Source organism: Myxine glutinosa, unplaced genomic scaffold (assembly GCF_964187855.1).
Source record: "Myxine glutinosa unplaced genomic scaffold, kmMyxGlut1.1 SCAFFOLD_1655, whole genome shotgun sequence".
In the NCBI taxonomy this organism is placed as follows: Eukaryota; Metazoa; Chordata; class Myxini; order Myxiniformes; family Myxinidae; genus Myxine; species Myxine glutinosa.
This window is the reverse complement of record NW_027617750.1, coordinates 50955-64863: the sequence shown is the minus strand read 5'-3', so window position 1 is coordinate 64863 and position 13909 is coordinate 50955.

The window sequence follows — 13909 nt, the reverse complement described above, 5'->3', positions numbered from 1 at the left end:
CGGATCTCAATCCGGGTCTTCATCAAAATTCATCTTTGTCACACACATAAACTGTCCACCAAGTTTTGGCCGAATCTGTAAACTTATTGAGATTTGTGTGATATAAATTTTAGCAATATCGCTCAATTGTGAAGACTCGCTTAAAAACAAGACCGAAAGTCTAACAGCGGCGTAGCCGGGCTTGTGAAATATTATAAACCACAACCACATATGATTCGCTTTTTAAACAGTCGCCATTGCTTTGACATTAAACAAAGAAATTTGGAGGAATCCCGACATCCATGAGGTAAGTTTTACTTACTGAACTGAGCGAAGATCTACTGTAATCTATATACCCCACAAGGGTTGGAGGTGTGCTCATTTACCAAGCAGCTAGCTAGCGCTTGCCAAGCCAGCTGTTCCTTAAGGGTTTTGAATGAAGTGCTTGCTCGAATGATTTAACCACTTGGCGATGTCTTCACAAGAAACTTGGTAAATGAACACACCCAATGTTCTTGAGAACCGACCATAGTTCGACTGTAATCTATATACCCCAAATAGGAAAGACCTTTCCTGACGCTCTCGAAGTGAGCGGGTGTTTATACCGTAATGACATCAGACATAATCACATCACCCTGTCATGTGACCAGATTCTCAGCTCTGATTGGTTATGTTTGTGGGGACATACATACATACATACAGATGGACAAACACCGTTTTAGACGGTCTGCCCGATGGGCTACTCCTAAAAATTATCGGATCCAGATCTTAACCAATATTGTATTAATTTATTTGTCACACGCCCAATCTGTTCAAGTTTCAGCCGAATGTCAACTTTTAAAGATTTTGATATATCGGTTTTATCAATATCACTCAATTGTGAAGAATCGTAGTTTAAAAAAAAAAAGTTTTTATTTTATTTTATCAGATCCGGATCTTCACCAATATTGAATCAATTCTTCCTTTGTCACACGCCCAACCTGTGTCCAAGTTTTGTCTGAATCCCTCAATGTTTTGAAATGCAATGCTATATATCATGCTTTTCCCCGATATCTCAATTGTGAAGAATCACTTGAAATCTAGTGTCCAGATCTTCAACAAAATTTAAACAGTTCTTCCTTGTCACACACCCAAGCTGTCCAGCAAGTTTCGTCTGAATACGTCCATAACTTTTTGCGATCTCATGTTCACAGACCAAACGGGTGAAAACATAACCTCCGTTCACATTCTGTGGCAGAGGTAATTGTGCTTGGTTAGTGACCTTCATTTATTTGCTTTATCAAAGATAACCATGCCATGGTGTACTGTACAACAAGGCAATACATCTTCACATGTCCACATTTTTTTTTTGTGAATTTCTCAGATTTGTTAAAAGAATTTTGGTGAGATGTTCATCAATTGTTCAACCTTTTTACTTTGCCATTGGTATCGCTGATCCAGCAATCCTAGGAGCCACCGCAACAATGGCAGGATTACCATAGCAACACGATAATTTTATTTTTATGCCTCCGCCGACAGTCGCAGGAGGCATGTTTTTGGGTTGTCCGTCCGTACGGGCTAAACCTCGTTTTTCTCAGCAACCATATGTCCAATTGAGACGAAACTTTCAGGGTAGGGGTGACACCCATGCAGAATGTTTTTATGAGAATTGTGACGTCATAGGTCACGTGGTATGGCAGCCATCTTGGATTAAACGCAAATAATTAAAAATATATTTCTCGGAAACCGCTGAATGGGAAAATTTGAAACTTGGCCCATTTTCAAGTACTCCCAATGAGGAACAAAAGCATGATAATAATGACATCATAGGTGAAGTGGTATACCAGCCAAAAATGTTTGAATCGAATTCCTTATCCTAAAAATCTGAAATTGCATGCATATGATCGATGACCCATTTGTATTGAAATATTACATTTATGACCATAGATCACATGGTTTGGCAGCCATATTGGATTGAAGGGAAATATTAAATAATTATCTCTGGAACCGCTCACCCTATCGATGCGAAGTTTTACAAATATCTAACAGTACTGTTGCATTTAGTTTGAAAATTACGTCATAGGTCACGTGGTTTGGCAGCCATCTTGGATAGAAAAAACGAACCTTATCCAATCAACATGAAACTTCACAAATGTGATCCCCTACCCATACATATGCAGAGTGATGGCACATACCCGTTGTGGGACTATGCGGAGGCATATTGGCGACAGTCGCATTGTTCTAGTTCTTCAAGAATTGAACCTAACATTAACATGTTTTATTCTTGTATTGATTTGCAAGTGCTTTCATGTGTGTTGAACGCTATGAATGCTTCGGTGGCCATTGCTGTATTTGAAATTGCCTCCCCTGGGATGAAAGGACACCTGCCATGCGGAAAGACTTTTGCTTGGATAGAGAAGTATTTCAGTCTTTGTAGAGTGGTCAATATCGTTGTCACGACCACTGCCCCAGTTTGTCACGTGGTTGTGAAGCTGATGGGCCGAAGGTATCTGGCAATGTCGCTCTAATATTTACCTCCCCCAACGAAGGTCGATGGAGATTCTGTTTTCACACGTGTTTTTTTTAAATTATCTGTGAGCAGGACATCTCAAAGGTTGTGGATGGATTTGGATGAAATTTGGGGGACAGTTTGGGATGTGTAACAAGGATGAATAGATTAGGTTTTGGCGATGATCCGGATACGAGAAATTTAAGTGATTTCTCACCATTGAGAGATGTCGCCAAAAACTTTCTGCGGCATATTTCAAAAAGTTGTGGACGAGTTATGGTAACTTGGTGGATGAGTTTGTTAGGTGACGACAACATGCTGATTAGATTTTGGTTCATGTTTGATTCAGATCTGACCCATCGGTGGGATACAAAACGTAAACTGTTCAACCTGGCAGAGGTATGTTCTCCACCGAGTTCTATTCTAGTTTTAAGCAATGTTCAAGAATTGTAAGGAGTAAATGCTGTGTTGTGGCTATAGTGGGTTTTGTGTGAAGTGAATCCTGTGTAAATGGTATTGGTGAGATGCACTCATTTCTCGATTGAGGATTCATTCTGTTTGTCGGGAATAGGGGTGTTTGGGATATTTATCTGTCAAGGATTGATTCTGTCAGGAGTAGGGATGTTTAGGATATTTCTCTATCGAGTATTGATTCTGTGTCAGGAGTAGGGGTGTTTGGGATATTTCTCTAACGTGGATTGATTCTGTGTCAGGAGTAGGGATGTTTAGGATATTTCTCTATCGAGTATTGATTCTGTGTCAGGAGTAGGGATATTTGGGATATTTCTCTATCGAGGATTGATTCTGTGTCAGGAGTAGGGATGTTTAGGATATTTCTCTATCGAGGACTGATTCTGTGTCAGGAGTAGGGATGTTTAGGATATTTCTCTAACGAGGACTGATTCTGTGTCAGGAGTAGGGATGTTTGGGATATTTCTCTATCGAGGATTGATTCTGTGTCAGGAGTAGGGATGTTTGGGATATTTCTCTAACGAGGATTGATTCTGTGTCAGGAGTAGTGGTGTTTGGGATATTTCTCTATCGAGGATTGATTCTGTGTCAGGAGTAGGGATGTTTAGGATATTTCTCTAACGAGGACTGATTCTGTGTCAGGAGTAGGGATGTTTGGGATATTTCTCTATCGAGGATTGATTCTGTGTCAGGAGTAGGGATGTTTGGGATATTTCTCTATCGAGGATTGATTCTGTGTCAGGAGTAGGGATGTTTAGGATATTTCTCTATCGAGGACTGATTCTGTGTCAGGAGTAGGGATGTTTAGGATATTTCTCTAACGAGGATTGATTCTGTGTCAGGAGTAGGGATGTTTAGGATATTTCTCTAACGAGGATTGATTCTGTGTCAGGAGTAGGGATGTTTCGGATATTTCTCTATCGAGGACTGATTCTGTGTCAGGAGTAGGGATGTTTAGGATATTTCTCTAACGAGGATTGATTCTGTGTCAGGAGTAGGGATGTTTAGGATATTTCTCTAACGAGGATTGATTCTGTGTCAGGAGTAGGGATGTTTGGATATTTCTCTATCGAGGATTGATTCTGTGTCAGGAGTAGGGGTGTTTAGGATATTTCTCTATCGAGGATTGATTCTGTGTCAGGAGTAGGGATGTTTAGGATATTTCTCTAACGAGGATTGATTCTGTGTCAGGAGTAGGGATGTTTCGGATATTTCTCTATCGAGGACTGATTCTGTGTCAGGAGTAGGGATGTTTAGGATATTTCTCTATCGAGGACTGATTCTGTGTCAGGAGTAGGGATGTTTGGGATATTTCTCTGACGAGGATTGATTCTGTGTCAGGAGTAGGGATGTTTAGGATATTTCTCTAACGAGGATTGATTCTGTGTCAGGAGTAGGGATGTTTGGGATATTTCTCTGACGAGGATTGATTCTGTGTCAGGAGTAGGGATGTTTAGGATATTTCTCTATCGAGGACTGATTCTGTGTCAGGAGTAGGGATGTTTAGGATATTTCTCTAACGAGGATTGATTCTGTGTCAGGAGTAGGGATGTTTGGGATATTTCTCTGACGAGGATTGATTCTGTGTCAGGAGTAGGGATGTTTAGGATATTTCTCTAACGAGGATTGATTCTGTGTCAGGAGTAGGGATGTTTAGGATATTTCTCTGACGAGGATTGATTCTGTGTCAGGAGTAGGGATGTTTGGGATATTTCTCTGACGAGGATTGATTCTGTGTCAGGAGTAGGGATGTTTAGGATATTTCTCTAACGAGGATTGATTCTGTGTCAGGAGTAGGGATGTTTGGGATATTTCTCTAACGAGGATTGATTCTGTGTCAGGAGTAGGGATGTTTGGGATATTTCTCTAACGAGGATTGATTCTGTGTCAGGAGTAGGGATGTTTGGGATATTTCTCTGACGAGGATTGATTCTGTGTCAGGAGTAGGGATGTTTAGGATATTTCTCTGATGAGGATTGATTGTGTCAGGAGTAGGGTTGTTTAGGATATTTCTCTAACGAGGATTGATTCTGTGTCAGGAGTAGGGATGTTTGGGATATTTCTCTAACGAGGATTGATTGTGTCAGGAGTAGGGATGTTTGGGATATTTCTCTATCGAGGATTGATTCTGTGTCAGGAGTAGGGATGTTTGGGATATTTCTCTAACGAGGATTGATTCTGTGTCAGGAGTAGGGATGTTTAGGATATTTCTCTAACGAGGATTGATTCTGTGTCAGGAGTAGGGATGTTTGGGATATTTCTCTGACGAGGATTGATTCTGTGTCAGGAGTAGGGATGTTTAGGATATTTCTCTAACGAGGATTGATTCTGTGTCAGGAGTAGGGATGTTTCGGATATTTCTCTAACGAGGATTGATTCTGTGTCAGGAGTAGGGATGTTTAGGATATTTCTCTTACGAGGATTGATTCTGTGTCAGGAGTAGGGATGTTTGGGATATTTCTCTATCGAGGATTGATTCTGTGTCAGGAGTAGGGATGTTTCGGATATTTCTCTAACGAGGATTGATTCTGTGTCAGGAGTAAGGATGTTTAGGATATTTCTCTAATGAGGACTGATTCTGTGTCAGGAGTAGTGGTGTTAGGATATTTCTCTATCGAGGACTGATTCTGTCAGGAGTAGGGATGTTTAGGATATTTCTCTGTCGAGGATTGATTCTGTGTCAGGAGTAGGGATGTTTCGGATATTTCTCTAATGAGGATTGAAATCTGTGTCAGGAGCAGGGATGTTTGGGATATTTCTCTCACGAGGATTGATTCTGTGTCAGGAGTAGGGATGTTTGGGATATTTCTCGAACGAGGATTGATTCTGTGTCAGGAGTAGGGATGTTTAGGATATTTCTCTAACGAGGATTGATTCTGTGTCAGGAGTAGGGATGTTTGGGATATTTCTCTAACGAGGATTGATTCTGTGTCAGGAGTAGGGATGTTTGGGATATTTCTCTGACGAGGATTGATTCTGTGTCAGGAGTAGGGATGTTTGGGATATTTCTCTAACGAGGATTGATTCTGTGTCAGGAGTAGGGATGTTTAGGATATTTCTCTTACGAGGATTGATTCTGTGTCAGGAGTAGGGATGTTTGGGATATTTCTCTATCGAGGATTGATTCTGTGTCAGGAGTAGGGATGTTTAGGATATTTCTCTAACGAGGATTGATTCTGTGTCAGGAGTAGGGATGTTTAGGATATTTCTCTAACGAGGATTGATTCTGTGTCAGGAGTAGGGATGTTTAGGATATTTCTCTTACGATGATTGATTCTGTGTCAGGAGTAGGGATGTTTAGGATATTTCTCTTACGATGATTGATTCTGTGTCAGGAGTAGGGATGTTTAGGATATTTCTCTAACGAGGATTGATTCTGTGTCAGGAGTAGGGATGTTTAGGATATTTCTCTAACGAGGATTGATTCTGTGTCAGGAGTAGGGATGTTTCGGATATTTCTCTAACGAGGATTGATTCTGTGTCAGGAGTAGGGATGTTTAGGATATTTCTCTTACGAGGATTGATTCTGTGTCAGGAGTAGGGATGTTTGGGATATTTCTCTATCGAGGATTGATTCTGTGTCAGGAGTAGGGATGTTTAGGATATTTCTCTAACGAGGATTGATTCTGTGTCAGGAGTAGGGATGTTTAGGATATTTCTCTAACGAGGATTGATTCTGTGTCAGGAGTAGGGATGTTTGGGATATTTCTCTGACGAGGATTGATTCTGTGTCAGGAGTAGGGATGTTTAGGATATTTCTCTAACGAGGATTGATTCTGTGTCAGGAGTAGGGATGTTTAGGATATTTCTCTGACGAGGATTGATTCTGTGTCAGGAGTAGGGATGTTTGGGATATTTCTCTGACGAGGATTGATTCTGTGTCAGGAGTAGGGATGTTTAGGATATTTCTCTAACGAGGATTGATTCTGTGTCAGGAGTAGGGATGTTTGGGATATTTCTCTAACGAGGATTGATTCTGTGTCAGGAGTAGGGATGTTTGGGATATTTCTCTAACGAGGATTGATTCTGTGTCAGGAGTAGGGATGTTTGGGATATTTCTCTGACGAGGATTGATTCTGTGTCAGGAGTAGGGATGTTTAGGATATTTCTCTGATGAGGATTGATTCTGTGTCAGGAGTAGGGATGTTTAGGATATTTCTTTAACGAGGATTGATTCTGTGTCAGGAGTAGGGATGTTTGGGATATTTCTCTAACGAGGATTGATTCTGTGTCAGGAGTAGGGATGTTTAGGATATTTCTCTAACGAGGATTGATTCTGTGTCAGGAGTAGGGATGTTTGGGATATTTCTCTAACGAGGATTGATTGTGTCAGGAGTAGGGTTGTTTAGGATATTTCTCTAACGAGGATTGATTCTGTGTCAGGAGTAGGGATGTTTGGGATATTTCTCTAACGAGGATTGATTGTGTCAGGAGTAGGGATGTTTGGGATATTTCTCTATCGAGGATTGATTCTGTGTCAGGAGTAGGGATGTTTGGGATATTTCTCTAACGAGGATTGATTCTGTGTCAGGAGTAGGGATGTTTAGGATATTTCTCTAACGAGGATTGATTCTGTGTCAGGAGTAGGGATGTTTGGGATATTTCTCTGACGAGGATTGATTCTGTGTCAGGAGTAGGGATGTTTAGGATATTTCTCTAACGAGGATTGATTCTGTGTCAGGAGTAGGGATGTTTAGGATATTTCTCTGACGAGGATTGATTCTGTGTCAGGAGTAGGGATGTTTGGGATATTTCTCTAACGAGGATTGATTCTGTGTCAGGAGTAGGGATGTTTGGGATATTTCTCTAACGAGGATTGATTCTGTGTCAGGAGTAGGGATGTTTGGGATATTTCTCTGACGAGGATTGATTCTGTGTCAGGAGTAGGGATGTTTAGGATATTTCTCTGATGAGGATTGATTCTGTGTCAGGAGTAGGGATGTTTAGGATATTTCTTTAACGAGGATTGATTCTGTGTCAGGAGTAGGGATGTTTGGGATATTTCTCTAACGAGGATTGATTCTGTGTCAGGAGTAGGGATGTTTGGGATATTTCTCTAACGAGGATTGATTCTGTGTCAGGAGTAGGGATGTTTAGGATATTTCTCTAACGAGGATTGATTCTGTGTCAGGAGTAGGGATGTTTGGGATATTTCTCTCACGAGGATTGATTGTGTCAGGAGTAGGGTTGTTTAGGATATTTCTCTAACGAGGATTGATTCTGTGTCAGGAGTAGGGATGTTTGGGATATTTCTCTAACGAGGATTGATTGTGTCAGGAGTAGGGATGTTTGGGATATTTCTCTATCGAGGATTGATTCTGTGTCAGGAGTAGGGATGTTTAGGATATTTCTCTAACGAGGATTGATTCTGTGTCAGGAGTAGGGATGTTTAGGATATTTCTTTAACGAGGATTGATTCTGTGTCAGGAGTAGGGATGTTTGGGATATTTCTCTAACGAGGATTGATTCTGTGTCAGGAGTAGGGTTGTTTGGGATATTTCTCTGATGAGGATTGATTCTGTGTCAGGAGTAGGGATGTTTGGGATATTTCTCTAATGAGGATTGATTCTGTGTCAGGAGTAGGGATGTTTAGGATATTTCTCTATCGAGTATTGATTCTGTGTCAGGAGTAGGGATGTTTGGGATATTTCTCTAACGAGGATTGATTCTGTGTCAGGAGTAGGGATGTTTAGGATATTTCTCTAACGAGGATTGATTCTGTGTCAGGAGTAGGGATGTTTAGGATATTTCTCTATCGAGGATTGATTCTGTGTCAGGAGTAGGGATGTTTCGGATATTTCTCCATCGAGGATTGATTCTGTGTCAGGAGTAGGGATGTTTGGGATATTTCTCTAACGAGGATTGATTCTGTGTCAGGAGTAGGGATGTTTAGGATATTTCTCTAACGAGGATTGATTCTTTGTCAGGAGTAGGGTTGTTTGGGATATTTCTCTAATGAGGATTGATTCTGTGTCAGGAGTAGGGATGTTTAGGATATTTCTCTAACGAGGATTGATTCCGTGTCAGGAGTAGGGATGTTTAGGATATTTCTCTAACGAGGATTGATTCTGTCAGGAGTAGGGATGTTTAGGATATTTCTCTAACGAGGATTGATTCTGTGTCAGGAGTAGGGATGTTTAGGATATTTCTCTAACGAGGATTGATTCTGTGTCAGGAGTAGGGATGTTTAGGATATTTCTCTAACGAGGATTGATTCTGTGTCAGGAGTAGGGATGTTTGGGATATTTCTCTAACGAGGATTGATTCTGTGTCAGGAGTAGGGATGTTTAGGGTATTTCTCTCACGAGGATTGATTCTGTGTCAGGAGTAGGGATGTTTAGGATATTTCTCTAACGAGGATTGATTCTGTGTCAGGAGTAGGGATGTTTCGGATATTTCTCTAACGAGGATTGATTCTGTGTCAGGAGTAGGGATGTTTGGGATATTTCTCTATCGAGGATTGATTCTGTGTCAGGAGTAGGGATGTTTCGGATATTTCTCTAACGAGGATTGATTCTGTGTCAGGAGTAGGGATGTTTAGGATATTTCTCTAACGAGGATTGATTCTGTGTCAGGAGTAGGGATGTTTAGGATATTTCTCTAACGAGGATTGATTCTGTGTCAGGAGTAGGGATGTTTAGGATATTTCTCTTACGAGGATTGATTCTGTGTCAGGAGTAGGGATGTTTAGGATATTTCTCTTACGAGGATTGATTCTGTGTCAGGAGTAGGGATGTTTGGGATATTTCTCTATCGAGGATTGATTCTGTGTCAGGAGTAGGGATGTTTAGGATATTTCTCTTACGATGATTGATTCTGTGTCAGGAGTAGGGATGTTTAGGATATTTCTCTAACGAGGATTGATTCTGTGTCAGGAGTAGGGATGTTTAGGATATTTCTCTAACGAGGATTGATTCTGTGTCAGGAGTAGGGATGTTTCGGATATTTCTCTAACGAGGATTGATTCTGTGTCAGGAGTAGGGATGTTTAGGATATTTCTCTAACGAGGATTGATTCTGTGTCAGGAGTAGGGATGTTTGGGATATTTCTCTAACGAGGATTGATTCTGTGTCAGGAGTAGGGATGTTTAGGATATTTCTCTAACGAGGATTGATTCTGTGTCAGGAGTAGGGATGTTTGGGATATTTCTCTAACGAGGATTGATTGTGTCAGGAGTAGGGTTGTTTAGGATATTTCTCTAACGAGGATTGATTCTGTGTCAGGAGTAGGGATGTTTGGGATATTTCTCTAACGAGGATTGATTGTGTCAGGAGTAGGGATGTTTGGGATATTTCTCTATCGAGGATTGATTCTGTGTCAGGAGTAGGGATGTTTAGGATATTTCTCTAACGAGGATTGATTCTGTGTCAGGAGTAGGGATGTTTAGGATATTTCTTTAACGAGGATTGATTCTGTGTCAGGAGTAGGGATGTTTGGGATATTTCTCTAACGAGGATTGATTCTGTGTCAGGAGTAGGGTTGTTTGGGATATTTCTCTGATGAGGATTGATTCTGTGTCAGGAGTAGGGATGTTTGGGATATTTCTCTAATGAGGATTGATTCTGTGTCAGGAGTAGGGATGTTTAGGATATTTCTCTATCGAGTATTGATTCTGTGTCAGGAGTAGGGATGTTTGGGATATTTCTCTAACGAGGATTGATTCTGTGTCAGGAGTAGGGATGTTTAGGATATTTCTCTAACGAGGATTGATTCTGTGTCAGGAGTAGGGATGTTTAGGATATTTCTCTATCGAGGATTGATTCTGTGTCAGGAGTAGGGATGTTTCGGATATTTCTCCATCGAGGATTGATTCTGTGTCAGGAGTAGGGATGTTTGGGATATTTCTCTAACGAGGATTGATTCTGTGTCAGGAGTAGGGATGTTTAGGATATTTCTCTAACGTGGATTGATTCTGTGTCAGGAGTAGGGATGTTTGGGATATTTCTCTATCGAGGATTGATTGTGTCAGGAGTAGGGATGTTTGGGATATTTCTCTAACGAGGACTGATTCTGTGTCAGGAGTAGGGATGTTTCGGATATTTCTCTATCGAGGATTGATTCTGTGTCAGGAGTAGGGATGTTTGGGATATTTCTCTAACGAGGATTGATTCTGTGTCAGGAGTAGGGATGTTTAGGATATTTCTCTAACGTGGATTGATTCTGTGTCAGGAGTAGGGATGTTTGGGATATTTCTCTAACGAGGATTGATTGTGTCAGGAGTAGGGATGTTTAGGATATTTCTCTAACGAGGATTGATTCTTTGTCAGGAGTAGGGTTGTTTGGGATATTTCTCTAATGAGGATTGATTCTGTGTCAGGAGTAGGGATGTTTAGGATATTTCTCTAACGAGGATTGATTCCGTGTCAGGAGTAGGGATGTTTAGGATATTTCTCTAACGAGGATTGATTCTGTCAGGAGTAGGGATGTTTAGGATATTTCTCTAACGAGGATTGATTCTGTGTCAGGAGTAGGGATGTTTAGGATATTTCTCTAACGAGGATTGATTCTGTGTCAGGAGTAGGGATGTTTAGGATATTTCTCTAACGAGGATTGATTCTGTGTCAGGAGTAGGGATGTTTGGGATATTTCTCTAACGAGGATTGATTCTGTGTCAGGAGTAGGGATGTTTAGGATATTTCTCTCACGAGGATTGATTCTGTGTCAGGAGTAGGGATGTTTAGGATATTTCTCTAACGAGGATTGATTCTGTGTCAGGAGTAGGGATGTTTCGGATATTTCTCTAACGAGGATTGATTCTGTGTCAGGAGTAGGGATGTTTGGGATATTTCTCTATCGAGGATTGATTCTGTGTCAGGAGTAGGGATGTTTGGGATATTTCTCTATCGAGGATTGATTCTGTGTCAGGAGTAGGGATGTTTCGGATATTTCTCTAACGAGGATTGATTCTGTGTCAGGAGTAGGGATGTTTAGGATATTTCTCTAACGAGGATTGATTCTGTGTCAGGAGTAGGGATGTTTTGGATATTTCTCTTACGAGGATTGATTCTGTGTCAGGAGTAGGGATGTTTGGGATATTTCTCTATCGAGGATTGATTCTGTGTCAGGAGTAGGGATGTTTGGGATATTTCTCTATCGAGGATTGATTCTGTGTCAGGAGTAGGGATGTTTAGGATATTTCTCTAACGAGGATTGATTCTGTGTCAGGAGTAGGGATGTTTAGGATATTTCTCTTACGATGATTGATTCTGTGTCAGGAGTAGGGATGTTTAGGATATTTCTCTAACGAGGATTGATTCTGTGTCAGGAGTAGGGATGTTTAGGATATTTCTCTAACGAGGATTGATTCTGTGTCAGGAGTAGGGATGTTTCGGATATTTCTCTAACGAGGATTGATTCTGTGTCAGGAGTAGGGATGTTTAGGATATTTCTCTTACGAGGATTGATTCTGTGTCAGGAGTAGGGATGTTTGGGATATTTCTCTATCGAGGATTGATTCTGTGTCAGGAGTAGGGATGTTTCGGATATTTCTCTAACGAGGATTGATTCTGTGTCAGGAGTAAGGATGTTTAGGATATTTCTCTAATGAGGACTGATTCTGTGTCAGGAGTAGTGGTGTTAGGATATTTCTCTATCGAGGACTGATTCTGTCAGGAGTAGGGATGTTTAGGATATTTCTCTGTCGAGGATTGATTCTGTGTCAGGAGTAGGGATGTTTCGGATATTTCTCTAATGAGGATTGAAATCTGTGTCAGGAGCAGGGATGTTTGGGATATTTCTCTCACGAGGATTGATTCTGTGTCAGGAGTAGGGATGTTTGGGATATTTCTCTAACGAGGATTGATTCTGTGTCAGGAGTAGGGATGTTTAGGATATTTCTCTAACGAGGATTGATTCTGTGTCAGGAGTAGGGATGTTTGGGATATTTCTCTAACGAGGATTGATTCTGTGTCAGGAGTAGGGATGTTTGGGATATTTCTCTGACGAGGATTGATTCTGTGTCAGGAGTAGGGATGTTTGGGATATTTCTCTAACGAGGATTGATTCTGTGTCAGGAGTAGGGATGTTTGGGATATTTCTCTAACGAGGATTGATTCTGTGTCAGGAGTAGGGATGTTTGGGATATTTCTCTGACGAGGATTGATTCTGTGTCAGGAGTAGTGGTGTTTGGGATATTTCTCTGACGAGGATTGAATCTGTGTCAGGAGTAGTGGTGTTTGGGATATTTCTCTGACGAGGATTGATTCTGTGTCAGGAGTAGGGATGTTTGGGATATTTCTCTAACGAGGATTGATTCTGTCAGGAGTAGGGATGTTTGGGATATTTCTCTGACGAGGATTGATTCTGTGTCAGGAGTAGTGGTGTTTGGGATATTTCTCTGACGAGGATTGATTCTGTGTCAGGAGTAGTGGTGTTAGGGATATTTCTCTATCGAGGATTGATTCTGTGTCAGGAGTAGGGATGTTTGGGATATTTCTCTAATGAGGATTGATTCTGTGTCAGGAGTAGTGGTGTTAGGGATATTTCTCTATCGAGGATTGATTCTGTGTCAGGAGTAGGGATGTTTAGGATATTTCTCTAACGAGGATTGATTCTGTGTCAGGAGTAGGGATATTTGGGATATTTCTCTATCGAGGATTGATTCTGTGTCAGGAGTAGGGATGTTTGGGATATTTCTCTAACGAGGATTGATTCTGTGTCAGGAGTAGGGATGTTTAGGATATTTCTCTAACGAGGATTGATTCTGTGTCAGGAGTAGGGATATTTGGGATATTTCTCTATCGAGGATTGATTCTGTGTCAGGAGTAGTGGTGTTTGGGATATTTCTCTGACGAGGATTGATTCTGTGTCAGGAGTAGTGGTGTTAGGGATATTTCTCTATCGAGGATTGATTCTGTGTCAGGAGTAGGGATGTTTAGGATATTTCTCTAACGAGGATTGATTCTGTGTCAGGAGTAGGGATGTTTAGGATATTTCTCTAACGAGGATTGATTCTGTGTCAGGAGTAGGGAT